Below are 14,337 nucleotides of genomic sequence, written 5' to 3' on the forward strand. Positions count from 1 at the left end.
TAAGAGTACATATGTCCAAGTTCTAGCAATTTCTCTCCCTATTTCTTACTATAGAGAGCAGCATTCAAACTCTCAGGAATGCACACTGTTTCACAGGCTACTTTGTCTCCTTCATGATAGACTAGGAGAGGAACAGCAGATAGGGTTATATTTTAGACAGTGTTGTCTTTGGGAGAAATTTAAACAGTTTCTGGAATGAGTAGATTTTGCACAAATTTCCCCACAATGATCAGGAATTCCTACAGATTACACACATACACTAACACACATGCTCCACTTATATGTTCACAAAAGACAATTCAACAGAAAAAAAAAAAAGACAATGAGCAAGAGATCTGAACAAATGATCCAAAGAAGGAGCAGCACGCATTTATGCTAATCATCAGAAATTATAAATTAGAAACACATTGATAAACCCACTTCCCACCCGTTAAATTAAGGATAAAAATTTGAATCGGCTAGCACCAAGCACTGGCTAAGACAAAACAATTAGAACTCTGATACTTTGTTGGATGCACACTGAGACTACCAAATTAAGGATAAACTTGGCAAAGCCAAAGATTCTCATGCTCTACATGGAGAAAGTCCATTTCTTGGTATGAACTCTCGGGCAATGCTGGTACATGCACATAAGAAAACATGAAGTATCATAACAGTGAAAAATGAAACAGTCTAAAAGCCCTTTCCCAGATGATGCATAAATAAATTATGGCATATTCATGCAATAAAATTCTATACAGTGGCAAAAATGAATGAGCAAAAGTCACAGATATGAAAGATTCTTAAAAACTTAATGTTCAGAGAAAAACAAATTGTAGCATAATTCACAGAGTAGATGGTCATTTAAACAACATGTTCAATTTAAAAAAAAAAAATTAAGGGATCCCTGGGTGGCGCAGTGGTTTGGTGCCTGCCTTTGGCCCAGGGCACGATCCTGGAGACCCGGGATCGAGTCCCACGTCGGGCTCCTGGTGCATGGAGCCTGCTTCTCCCTCTGCCTATGTCTCCGCCTCTCTCTCTCTCTCTCTCTCTGTGTGACTATCATAAATAAATAAAATTAAAAAAAATAAACAACATGTTCTACATGCCTTAGGGGCATATTCCTATGAGTAAAGGCAGAGTAACCTGTATGGGAATTATAAACTCTGAATTCAATGTAAGAGCATCATGGGTGGCTTCAACTGTGTGGATGTTTTGTTTATTAACTTCAATTGTGGATATTTGTATTATTCTTTACCCTGTTTGTACATCAAAAACATTTCATAATCTTTTTTTTCAAAATAGTTACTCTAAGCTGTTTGCTTTTTATTGCTTCCTTGTTATCCCACAACATGAGGCTCTGCCCACTTTACCAAACATGGAGCAGCTTAGGTTTGATTGTTAATAATGCCAGTGATTAGATCATCACATCTGCAGTTGTTCTGGCCCCAGCCTCTCTCTCAACCATGCTCTGTGACTGGGATGAGAGCGCATCAGAGGATTCCTAAGCAGGGGGGTGGGCTCCCTGCATCCCCCAGTGCGAGTTCCTCCATCCTTCTCTGCATCATCTCTAGCCTTCCATCATAGATGACCAGTGCTTTTTCCTCTTAGTTTGTTTAAACTCTGGCTGCTGCCTGATTTCAGGGCTTTACTGTGTAGACTGAGCAACTAGAGAGGTGCCAGGACTACGATATGTTGAAGCCGTGATACAGCTGAAAGTTGGGATACAGGTAGGCTTTTTTGTATTTGTTTCGTGAATTTGTGTTGTTCCTCCAATTTCAACATGCTTTCATTCAGAGACTTGCACTTAAAAGTTCAAGTCTCTGTGTGAGAAAATCTCCAAATAGCTATGATTCACAGTTAATTCTATTCACACCTGATAATCACAAGTGTTGGCAAACATGTGGAAGTTCATACATTTTTATAAATGGTGTTGGGCATATAAATTATTTCAGCACCGTTGGAGGATAATCTCTTGATTTCGGCAAACGTAAAAATGTAAATACCTTTAAGCTCCTCAAATCTGCTTCCAGGAGGATTCTAGCAAATGTGCACGATGAAATTGAGAAACTCTTGAGTCCATAAAGAAGTCCATATTCTGGGATCCCTGGGTGGCACAGCGGTTTAGCGCCTGCCTTTGGCCCAGGGCGCGATCCTGGAGACCCAGGATCGAATCCCACATCAGGCTCCCGGTGCATGGAGCCTGCTTCTCCATCTGCCTGTGTCTCTGCCTCTCTCTCTCTCTCACTGTGTGCCTATCATAAATAAATAAAATTTAAAAAAAAGAAGTCCATATTCTTATAATGGACAATAAAGCAATGAAATAGATGGCGATGTCTATATATTTGGGATGAATACACTTCCAAATGGTAATGTTATATATTAAAAAAAAAGAAGTTATGGAAAGATGCATGCTATAGAATACCACTTGTGGAAGGTTCAAAGTTATAAAAACTTAATACTATTTGTCACTTATGGGTGCATACACATGAAGAAATAAAAACAGATATGGTGGAAATAGTAAACATCAAATTCAGATGCTTTTTATGAGGTAAGGAGAAGAACAAGATTAGGGAGGAGTTCACTCAAGGACCTCAAGTTTATATGTGATGTTTAGTTGTTTTTACTGTTTTTGTTTTATTTTTAATTTTTTAAATTTAATTTTTGTTGTTCATTTGTTTAGAAAGAGAGAGTGGAGAGGAGGGGCAGAGGGAGCAGGAGAGGGAGAATCTTTTTTTTTAAGATTTTTTTATTTATCCATTAGAGAGAGAGAGAGAGAGAGCAAGCACAAGAGTTGGGGAGGGGCCAAGGGAGAGGGAGAAGCAGACACCCAGCTGAGCAGGGAGCCAGACACAGGGCTCCATCCCAGGACCCCATCCCAGGACCCCAGGATCATGACCTGAGCTGAAGGCAGACGCTTAACCAACTGAGCCACCCCAGTGCCAGAAGAGGGAGAATCTTAAGCAGACTCTCTGCTGTGCATCAACTGGATGCGGGTTGATCCCAGGATCCTGAGATCATGACCTAAGCTGAAACGAAGAATTGGACACTCAACCAACTGCACTACCCAGGCACCCCGGTTTTGACTGTTTTAAATCAAATGCCTTAATTCAGTACTCATCTCTAAAACTGGACATTTTCTAAATTCAGGATCAACTTTTTTTTGGTAAGGGAACTTCCTAGATTATGCTGAATTTTTCCACTGCACCATATCTGGAAATACCCCATGTTTTAGTGATGGAAAACTGATGGAAACGACACAGACAGAGGCAATGCAATCATTCTGTGGCAAAGTTTCCCATCCATTTTCACTGGGTAGTTTATCCACTGGTGCTCATTGCCTGGATGGATGATTTCATCTGATGTCGCAAAATGGTGCTTTCCTAATTCAATCATTTTTTCACTCTATTAGTTGGAATTAGTCTGTAAAGAAACGGATCTTTCTTCATCTGCAAGGGGTACTTAGCTATCCTGAAGTATAGGTTACACAAGAACTACATTCCCTTGTTTCCTTTTCACTATCAAGTTTCAGAATCGGGAGCTGCTTTTCTTTCTCTAAAAAAAAAAATCTGGAAAAAAAGGCTAAATGTTAAGATTTTATAAAGCTGGGTGGTGAGAATCCGAGTGTTTATGCTATTGTCTAAACCTTTCTAAGCTTTGAAATATTTTATGTTGAAATGTTTAATTGAACAGAAAAAAAAATTCTATTTTTGTAAAGTTCAAGATATACTTGAAGTGTTCTTACGACATTAAGAAAGAAGCTTGACCTAAACTTCAAGAGTAGAAGTTATATAAAATTTTAGAGACCTAATAACATTTGTTTAAAAGGTAGGAAGGATGGGGAAAAAGAAATAAGCTACAAATATAAACCAGTTGATTGAGGAGCAAATATAGCCACTCAAGAGCCCAGTGGGGAAGTGAGAGGCATGCAGTCTTCAGTGGTCTGCTTTTTTCAAATGAGAAAAAAATGAGCAAGCCAAGTAAGCAAGCAAGCAAACAAACAAACAAAAAGACTAAAATGTTCTCTAAAGAGGCCTGACTCAGGAGGGGAAAGCTGCCACAGCAGGCAGCACAGAGTGAGCAGGGGAGGCAGCCAGGAGCGGGAAGGGCCTAAAAGCTGGCAGGGGTGTGCCAAAGGGAGGGTACAAGGGAAGTGGTATTTTGACACATGCCTGGAAGGAGTGCTGGCATGAGACTTAAGACCCTAGGAATGCATCCAGGCACTTCTATTTGGGAACCTGGGAAGGAAATGCATGCATAAACTTAATTAAGCAGAACTAGGTTTTGTGGAACTGGAACCCAGGCAAGGGATCTAGGACAGAGGTGAAGAGCCGGGTTTCTGGAATCAAGGAAAATCAGTGTGTGAATCTAGAGTCCACACTTGTCAGTTGGGTAACCCAAAAGCCTGTTACTTGACCATGCTGGGCTTAGGTTTCTTCATTCACAAGATACAATAAAATAATACCTCTTCCTAGAGCTGTTGCCACAGGGTTAAGTGAGATCATTGTGCCGTAGCCTAGTTGGTTTAGAACAGAGATTCTACCCTTACTGCTATTATTATCCTTTTTGTTTATTTAAATGTACAAATCCGTTGATACCAAATGTTATGCTGTTATAAAAGCCACTCAAGTGGGACAGGCCTTCATTTGGGTTAATATTATGTTATGCTCTAAAATAATTTTCACTGAAAGACCATCTGTAAGAATAAGAAAGAGAAAGTTTGTATGTGCATCTCTTTATGTTTTTGCACACACCTAGACTCACAGGGTGGCCTGGGATTGTTTCAGAGAGCTTTTTGGTGAAAGAGGAAGGGAGGGAGGATGGGGAGATGGGCCTGTGGTCAAGTGGCCTCACTAATCTGTGCCCCAGCTGCCTCACCTATAGAAATCCATAGATATGAGGTCCACATTAAATAAACATTATTTCCACAGCACTTTACTCTGTGTATCTTTGTACATACCTGGTATAGTAACAACCACCAGCATGTGTCACACTCGACTGCACCACCCACTGAATATGCCACTTAATGTTCCAGCAAAATTTAGGGACTTTGGCAGCGAGTATGTATTTATGCCTCTGTACATCACAAACATGTTCTGATATATTGGCTGCTCCTAGATCAAATGGAAGGTGATATTTCAAAGAGACCATAAAACAATTTGAAAGCTCTGAAAGCAATTATGAATGAGAGCCAGCAACACTCCCAACGGATCTAGACCTCCATCCCAGGAAGCCACACTTCAGGAAATGTACCTGTTTATAACACTTTCTCTTGGCCTCTTCTCTCTCTTCCTCTGAATTCTTCTATCTCCACCTTTCACAACTTTATGGAATCTGTTGTAAAGAAGGGGCTGTCACCCTGAGGTTTACACTCCATGGCAGTGGCTGCTTATATGACTTTTCGGCTATTGAGACCAGAGCCCACCTTTCAGGAGCTCACTATCAGAGGGCCGTTCTGCTTCTCTCTTCTTCTTTGCTTTTGGTACAGGTCAGTGGATGCTAGAAACATCCATCTACAACAAGGACACCCTCTCTCTACTGGCCTGAGCAAGTGAGAGAAAAGCTCTGGCATTTTTAGAGAGCTTCATTCATAGGGCACTGTTCCCAAGGTCAAACCACTCTCATTCCTTTCACGAATGAAGAATGTCAGAAAAATGCCAAACAGCCATGTTTTGGGGTGATTAAGCAAAGAGACTGACACATGATAACATATCAGGCCTTCAAACACAGATTCTCTGTGGTCGCCACGAAAAAGAAGGGGCCCAGAACCTTGCACTGTGGGGAAAGGACACACACAAACAACACAGGCTCACCAATGCTCATGTGGAAATGTATAATCCAGGGTAGATTCATCTGGCACACACCAGATATAGAAACGCTGTGAGAACGCAGATTTTAAGTGTGTATGGGGGGAGGGGCAGCTCATTTTTGACTTAGCAGTTGGAAAAAACCTTCTGAAGATTTTGCTTGCTGGTAGGTCAGATCCCAATGCCCATGCACTGCATTTAAGGTTCAGGTGGCACGTCTGCAAGGTCCCGGGCAATTGCGTCCTCGGAATGAGTCCATAAAAGGAAAAGCTGCCATGAAGTGGTTGAATCTGCTGGATCTGAGCCAGGTGTTCTCACAATTCTGGCTGAGTTAAGGAGAGAGTGTAGGAGTAAAGCTTACTAAAGAAGGGAACCATAAAATATGTATGGCACTCTTCTGGCCTTAAGGCAGGATTTCTGGCACAAAAGGGGGCAAGCATAGGACCTACTCTTGAGATAGGGCATAGATATCAGCTACTCAAATACAATATAAAATACTCAAAATGCAATAGGAAAGGATGAAAATTGTGGTCGAAGAACAGATTGGCTTCTATGGGGAGCCTCCAGATGGGATTCATGTATTTAGTGAACAAACATTTAGTGACTGCCTGTCACAAACATTGTAGCAGGTCCTGGTGATACAAAGGCAGAAGTTCTGCTCTTGGGTAGCTTCAAGGTTAGCAGATAGACACGGTCATAGGCAGAGAAGCCTAATAGAAGTTCCTGAGAAGAATGGTTTGGTTTCATTAGAAGCAATTAGAAAAAGAGAGAGACTGATATCTTGAAGACTGACCCAGCATTTGGGAGATATCTAGGGAATGACTTCTAACCAAGAGGACTGACTGTAATCTCATAAATGGAATTAACCCTTCCTGTTGAGGGCGTCTGGGAGCAGAACAGCCTTGAAAACGTGAGTTTGGAGAATGCTTTTCTTAATTGCACCCCAATTAAGAGAAGCTCAGAGGACATACCTTCATACCCTTGATTACAGACAAACAAGATTGTGGCAGCAGTATCTAAAAGGTCAAATATATTTCTAAGAAGTTTCTGGAAGCTCACTTCACAGAGCTGTGAAATAAAAAATCTTCATCATTGATACATAGGAAGAAGAGTTTAAGAAATAAATCAAGGGCGGGATCCCTGGGTGGCACAGCGGTTTGGCGCCTGCCTTTGGCCCAGGGCGCGATCCTAGAGACCCGGGATCGAATCCCACATCGGGCTCCCGGTGCATGGAGCCTGCTTCTCCCTCTGCCTGTGTCTCTGCCTCTCTCTCTCTCTCTGTGACTATCATAAATAAATAAAAATTAAAAAAAAAAAGAAAGAAATCAAGGGGGTGCCTGGGTGGCTCAGTTGTTGAGCATCTGCAAGGGGATGCCTGGGTGGCTCAGTTGTTGAGCATCTGCATTTGGCTCAGGTCGTGATCCCAGGGTCCTGGGATCGAGTCCCATATCAGACTCCCCGCAGGGGGCCTGCTTCTCCCTCTACCTATGTCTCTGCCTCTCTTTCTATGTCTCTTGTGAATAAATAAAAGAAATGTTAAAAAAGAAAGAAAGAAAGAAAGAAAAGAAAGAAAGAAAGAAAGAAAGAAAGAAAGAAAGAAAGAAAGCAAGCAAGCAAGCTAAGAATTCCACATGGAATCCAAGGTAATTTGCATAACAAGATCTGGACTCTTGGAGCAGTTTTTAAAGTTTAGAGAAAGGGTCATATTACCGTGTCCCCACTGCAAAAACACAGGCACAGATGCATGTACACACACATAAATGCAACATTTTAAATGAGGTAGGGGGCAGCCCCGGTGGCGCAGTGGTTTAGCGCTGCCTGCAGCCAAGGGTGTGATCCTGGAGACCCGGGATCAAGTCCCACATCAGGCTCCCTGCATGGTGCCTGCTTCTCCCTCTGCCTGTGTCTCTGCCTCTCTCTCTAGCTGTGTCTCTGTGTCTCTCTCTAGCTGTGTCTCTATAAATAAATAAATTAAAAAAAAAACCTTTAAAAAAATAAAAATAAATGAGGTAGGTAAGTTTTAGCTGTGGTGTGGGGAAAGGACTACAGGCTTTTGAGCCAGGTAGATTCGAGCCCAAATCTGGCCTAGCCATGCAATAATTCTACAGCTGGGGCAAGCTCTATGACTTCTCTGAGGTTCAATTTCCTTATCAGTATTAAGAATCATAATACCTACTCCATGTCCTTGTTATGAATGTTAATAATAACATTACTCATGAGCTCTCGAGTACTAACTCTGAACCAGGCAATGAGCAAACACTTGATCTCATTTAGTTCTTATAACAGCCCTGTAATTGTAGGTATTTTAGAGATAAAGAAACTGAACCTCGGAGAAGCTAAGTAGCTGGTCCATTGTTGCACAATTTGCAAGTGTTGGAGGCAAGATTCAGATCCCGTATTTATCAAAACTGCATTATGATCCTCTGTAAGAAGCCCAAGGCAGCACGTGAAGAATGGAAGTCATTCAAGGAATGGGGTTCTCCACGTCCCACACACCTCTTCCCCTTGTTTCTCCCAGTGCCTTCATTTCTCTCTAGCTCTCTCAATGTGTGCGTCTCTAATGTGTATGCTTCTAATTCATTTGTTGAGGTCTCTGTATGCCTTGGACATATGTTTATTTCACTATTTCTCTCATGGTGTGTGTGTGTGTGTGTGTGTGTGTGTGTCTGTTTCTGTCCATATTATAGAGTTTCAAACGACTTACCGAGTATGCGCTGTTCTGGGTCCCCTCCCGATCACAAGCACATACTCTAGTAGGAAACAATTCCTTTGTGGTTTTTTATTAGAACTCTAGCATATACACTGGCCATTCTTGGAAGAGGAGAATGCTTCATTTTTTCCTTGTTTTTGAGGAAGAAAAAACATCCTCCAGTCCTTCTTGTTTATGTAACCTTTAGACAGGAGGTGGAGATTTGCTCAATTCCACAGAAAAACAAAAAATGAAAATTATTTCTCCCATAAAGCTTGAAGACCCATATTTATAAACATAAGAAACCTAATAGAGTCTGCCAATGGAGGGGAAAATAATCTTCTCAGCCTGCTGTAAGAATATGTTGTGTGTAGCCAGTGAAGAAAGTCTGGACAGCAGAAGACATTCCAGTGCCAAACAAGGGACAAGGGTCAAAAGGATAAAAGTCATCTGACCTTACCCCATACCTTTCTGGAAAGAGAAGCCTGGATGATGATGGGAAAGGGAAGCTTTTCATCCTTCCTCAACAATTGGAAAACTCACTGCAAAAGAAAGCCTTTTCATGATTGGGCAGAAGAAGGATAGAGGGATTCATACAAAGGTTTATACATTTGATTCATGCAAAAGAAAAGGTGGATACATGGGTAGAAGATGTCAGTACTCAAAATGTATTTCAGTTGTGATGTTCTCTGTATTCATCCATCATACAGTATGGTTTCTGTATGTTGTACAGTACATTATATATCAGTGTTTTCTAGAAACATCTAATCTGGGAATCTTCATTCAGTGTACACACAGAGAACCACAGACTTCCAGACCTTATCAGACAGCAAACTTTAATCTTCTGTAAGAAGCTCTAATATGTCCTGCAACATCTACATGGGCAAGAGCTCTGTGTTTTTTAAAGATTTAATTTATTTATTCATGAGAGACACACACAGAGAGAGAGAGAGAGGCAGAGACACAGGCAGAGGGAGAAGCAGGCTCCTTGTAGGAAGCCCAATGCAGGACTCGATCCCAGGATCCCAGGATCACGCCCTGAACGAAGGCAGATGCTCAACTGCTGAGCCACCCAGACATCCCAAGAGCTCTAACTTTGACAAATGCTTTACGGAAATCCAAAACCCTCCATCTATATTGCATTTGTCTGACTTGCCAGCTAAGAACGTTCCTCACTGGACATGTTTTATGATTTGTCCTTAGTGATCTCCAGATGGTTCCTAAGTGATCAGATCACTCCTCTTCCAAAATGTACACACCATCTTCTAACAATCCCTTTTGGAATCTGCCCTGGCTCCCAAGTCTCCACATTCTTTCACTTTTGACAGTCGTGTCATGTTTACCTGAAGGTTGGTGTCCACCACATCTCCTGTTGTCTCTGGTTCTCCACCAACTACCAGAGCTGCTCAGCAAGCACACCCACAGGTCTCCTGCACCAGAATCCCCTTAGACCAGTAAGGTGAGCCACATAAAGAGCATCTAGAAGTTCTGACACCTCTTCATCTAGGGCAGCTTCAATTTCCCCCTGGCCAGTTCATTCCAATTAGAGGGTCATTCTCTTAGACAAGAATACCAGAACTGGAGAAGGCAAGAGAGCTCCATGTTCTCTCTGTCGCCTCTCTGTCTGACCAGTAACCCGAAGCACTGAACCTTGTACTTGACTCAGCACCTAATGTGCCTTAAAAGCCCTTTGGGTTGTTTTGCATTTACTATTGTCCTTACTTTCTCAAAGCTTTGACAAGAGTTAATTTTGGTTTTTGTTTGTTTGTTTGTTTTGTTTTGTTTTTGACAAGAGTTAATTTTGGAACCAATTACATAGACAAAAGAGGAGAAACCCCTTTTCTTTTCTTCAAAATGGTGGATTTACCCTGGACTGAAGACTGAGAAAAGTTGAGGGCTTGGAGTAAACAGGAAGATCACTTTAAGGACTTCATATCTCTGGCCCTCCAGATCCCTGGAAAAGAAATTTCTCTTGCACTTTTAGCCATTGTCAAGAATTTCCTTGTTCCTTTTTCTTTCAACTCAAATCCCATCTGTTTCCTTGATCCTGTGTCACTAGCAGACAGTAAGACACCCAGGACCAGAGGCCCCTTTTATTCTTCACAATCCTGAGTACAAAGCTCCATGCAGAATGGACACTGTTGCACTGACGATGATGCAAGATAACAATGGTCTAGGCTACTCTGAACCACTAAGCAGTTGTTAAGAACATGAGCTTTGAACCTAAGTTCAAATCCTAATTATATGACTTTGGGAATATCTATTAATGCTCCTATGATTTAATTTTTATTTATGCAACTGATCTGATAGAATTGTTGTGATGAATATATCGATAATATATGAATGGTCAATAAATGGTACCAATGATTTATATTATATTTCATCACCAACAGTAAAATGAAGACATGGAATTTACCTCATAAAATTATCTTGAAGATTAAATGAAAAAAAAAAGTAGGTTAAAAAGACCTGCTACATTGCAAGCATTTAATAAATGTTAGCTTATTTTCTTCCTCCAGAAAATGAATATGATTATGAATTACCCTGGCAACAATTTTATAGATCAATTAAGTAATGTGATTAAAAGAGAGTTAACCTACAAACCACAGCTAAATATCAATTTGTAAATTATTGGCATATACAAATAAAATATCTTTAACTCTAAAATTGTCTCAAACTTAATTGAATTGACTTTGATTTTTCAAGAGGCACTTTGAAGTTTAGAATTGGGTATAGTGGTGTGTGATGTGGTTGTTAGTATAAAGGAAAGGACAAGGAATTTCTCTTAGAAGATCTGAGTTTCTACTCATGTCGGACAAAATACTGAACCCCCTTAGTTCCTATCTACAAAATGAGAGTCATAGTAATTCTTGTTCAACTTATTATATAAGGTACTGGTATACAAATCAAATAGCTGAAAACATTTTGCAAGCTGCAAAGCATTATGTAGAAGTTAGCTATTGTTAGGTAATGTGACTATAAATGCACTTAAAATTATACACTGGAGTTTTAGGGAATAAGGTTAGGACCAAATAAATCTAATATTATTTTGTTGATCTATCAGAGTCCTCACTTATGCCTTTTGATGGAAAGAAGCTATTTTAGAACATGAGTCAATTACCAAGTTGTTATAAGATAATTTTTAAAAGAGAGTATAATCATGATTTTCATACAAGCATAAAATGAAATATCATCAAAATTTTTATCTAACTCATTAATCAGTAAGGGAGCCAGTAAGATATCACATCAGGTCAAAAAAGAATTAAAAGAAACATATGTTTACATGAAGTAAAGGAAGGCTGAGATTAGTTTACAAATAGATACAAAACCTGGCCTATCCACGGTGCAACAGTCAATTACACTCTAACAAACACAACAAATTTGTACTATGGAAAGAATCCTTTGGATTAATGTCAGTTTCATACAATTTAAAGAATTGTCAAATAGCTCAAAGAGAATGAGAGGCAAAGATAATCTGGATGGAGAGCTAGTCAAGACACCCAGAAATATGGATCTATATTTAAAAGTCAATTTAAAAGATTTTCACAATTTTTCCTGACTGCTATAAGAAACAAGATAAGAGATCCAAAATGAAGCCTCTTGTGTTATGCCCCATGTCATCAAACCAAGACTTAGTGATAGTTTCAGCTTTCCCAGAAATGGCATCTTAAACCAGTCAGTCAATCAGGAATCAATCACCTAGTCAGCCCTGGACAGGCAATCTGCCTGATAGACCCTTCTCATCCCCTAAGAGGAGGTAGCTTTGCTGTAACCAACCTGTTTCTCCACCTGTGTAAAGTCCTTTTTCCTTCTCCCTTGTGCCTATGAAAGTCTTTTGTTTTGTAGAGCTCCTCAGAGATGTGCTAGATTGGATGCTGTCCCATTCATGAATTACCGAATAAAGTCAATAAGATAAAGTCAATAAGATCTAAATTTTAAAAATTTATTCAATCATATTTTGTTTTTAATAGAACTAAGAAGTAGGTTAATCCAAGAACTTAGTAGTTATTAGATCAATGCTAAGTACTTTCTGTGTACAAGGGACAGATTGGGTTGAGGAAGAGGGAGCATTATCACTTATGTGTCTTGAACATCCAGGCACTTGAATTTTGGTTAGGGCCACCTTCTCTTTCCTTTACTTTCAATCATTTCCCTCCACACTAAGAATGTTCTGGTTTACCAATTCAGAGTTTCTTCATGCCCTTACCTAAGGAAGGTGAAACAGACAGCAGCCAGCATGGATCCTGGTGGTTTCCAAACTGGGTGTTTTTGGAAGCTCCTCTTAGAGGATCTCTGTGAATGGCCCTGTAATTGTTTTTAAGGCATTTCAATGCCATGGAAAGTTATAACAGCAGACCCAGAGCACACATGGTCCCCTTTAGCAGTTCAAAGGCATAGGTTTCATGTGAATAAGGAAAGTAGGAGAGAGTGACAGGGAGTGAACTGGATAGTCCTTAGTTTTGAAAGTTATCTTTCAGTGAGAAAAAAAAAATGTATTTTTCATCACCGCCATCATCATCACTACCAGCAACTTCAGCAGTAGCAAATTCACATGCTAAAAACATTTTACAAATCTTGAAGCAGCTATACAATCAGTGGAATAATTTTGAATGTATCCGCCTATTTCAGGCAAAATTATATGGGGAAATTTTATGCCAAATTTTATAAGGCATCAGTGACAACATTTTAAATGTTTTTTGCTGGGCCATTTCCAATCATCTTCAAACAAGTTTTCTAAGTTCTAATAAAGTAAATAAAATGACCATGCACTTTATACAAATGTGAATCTCTGTAGCATATTTGTACAATTGAAAACATACATTTGCTGTTTCCAACGAATTTACTCATTTGTTATTATTACAGATGTCTTATAAGACATGTGGTCAATCATAAGCTCTGATCTAGAGCCCAATATTTGGTTAGGAATGCAACCTCCAAAACTACAGGATTGTTCAGAAGCAAAAATAAGGACTTGCTTTACATTAGCACATTTGATTATAAGATTTCCTTCCCATAATGCCTTGTGTAAAAATTGATGTCCTTATAATAAAAGAGAGCCTTGATTCTTCGATTGGGAAATACTTGATTTTTGAAGATGAAAGATTACTTTTTCAATATTATGGAGCACTCATCAGATTTTCTGCCCATACTGAGTTTTATACAGGTTGGTGACTGGTTGATCAACTCAGTGATACTCATTCGTTCATTCATTCATTCATTCATTCAAGAAAACAGTGTTTTCAGTATGAATTATTTACCAAACACTTAATCAGAGTTGGAGATATATAACGAATGACACTGTCATTGCTTTCAAGAAGATAAAATCTCTTTAGAAAAACAGACCAATGATGGTACATGAGCAAGAGGAGTCTACCTTGACTTTGGGCTTTGAAAAGATATTATCTGAGACATAGGCCTAGAATAAATCAGGAGACAAACCAGAGAAACACGCAGGAGCATATAGACTATGGCCAAAGATTAATCTAAAATTTCCAAGCGTTTAATACCGCCAGTTTAGCAGCATTTGAACATAGTTTGGGAAGTCACAAGAGCATACAAAACAGTGCACCATCTCCTTGAGCAGTTCAAAGGCAGCAGTTTTTCATGAACAGGGTAGGAAAGAGAGAGTGACCAGGAGGCAATTAATTGATTAGCAAGGAAAAAAGGGGGCTTATGTGCATTGTGTGTGTTTTTATTAAAAAATAAATAAATAAATGAACTTGACTTTTAACTCAAAATTGAAGTTCTTCTTAGGTAAGACTTCATTTTCCTCATTTATTATCATATCTACTTCTTGCTCACATATGTACTTGAAAATTATCCTCACTGACTTAAGCAAGCAATGAAGAAAGGGACTGTGGG

General features: G+C 39.7%; 1 long non-coding RNA gene across 2 annotated transcripts in view; it reads left to right on the forward strand.

Moving 5' to 3' along the window:
• The first annotated feature begins 1,452 nt into the window (after nucleotides 1-1,452).
• The window catches only part of LOC112669068 (uncharacterized), an 82,846-nt gene continuing 69,961 nt past the window's right edge, over nucleotides 1,453-14,337 (forward strand). For both annotated transcript variants that reach the window (XR_004809833.2, XR_007406329.1), the window contains exon 1: nucleotides 1,453-1,709. This is a non-coding gene — a long non-coding RNA (uncharacterized LOC112669068). The remainder of the gene's footprint in view (nucleotides 1,710-14,337) is intronic.

This window comes from Canis lupus, chromosome 27, assembly GCF_003254725.2.
Source record: "Canis lupus dingo isolate Sandy chromosome 27, ASM325472v2, whole genome shotgun sequence".
Lineage (NCBI taxonomy): Eukaryota > Metazoa > Chordata > Mammalia > Carnivora > Canidae > Canis > Canis lupus.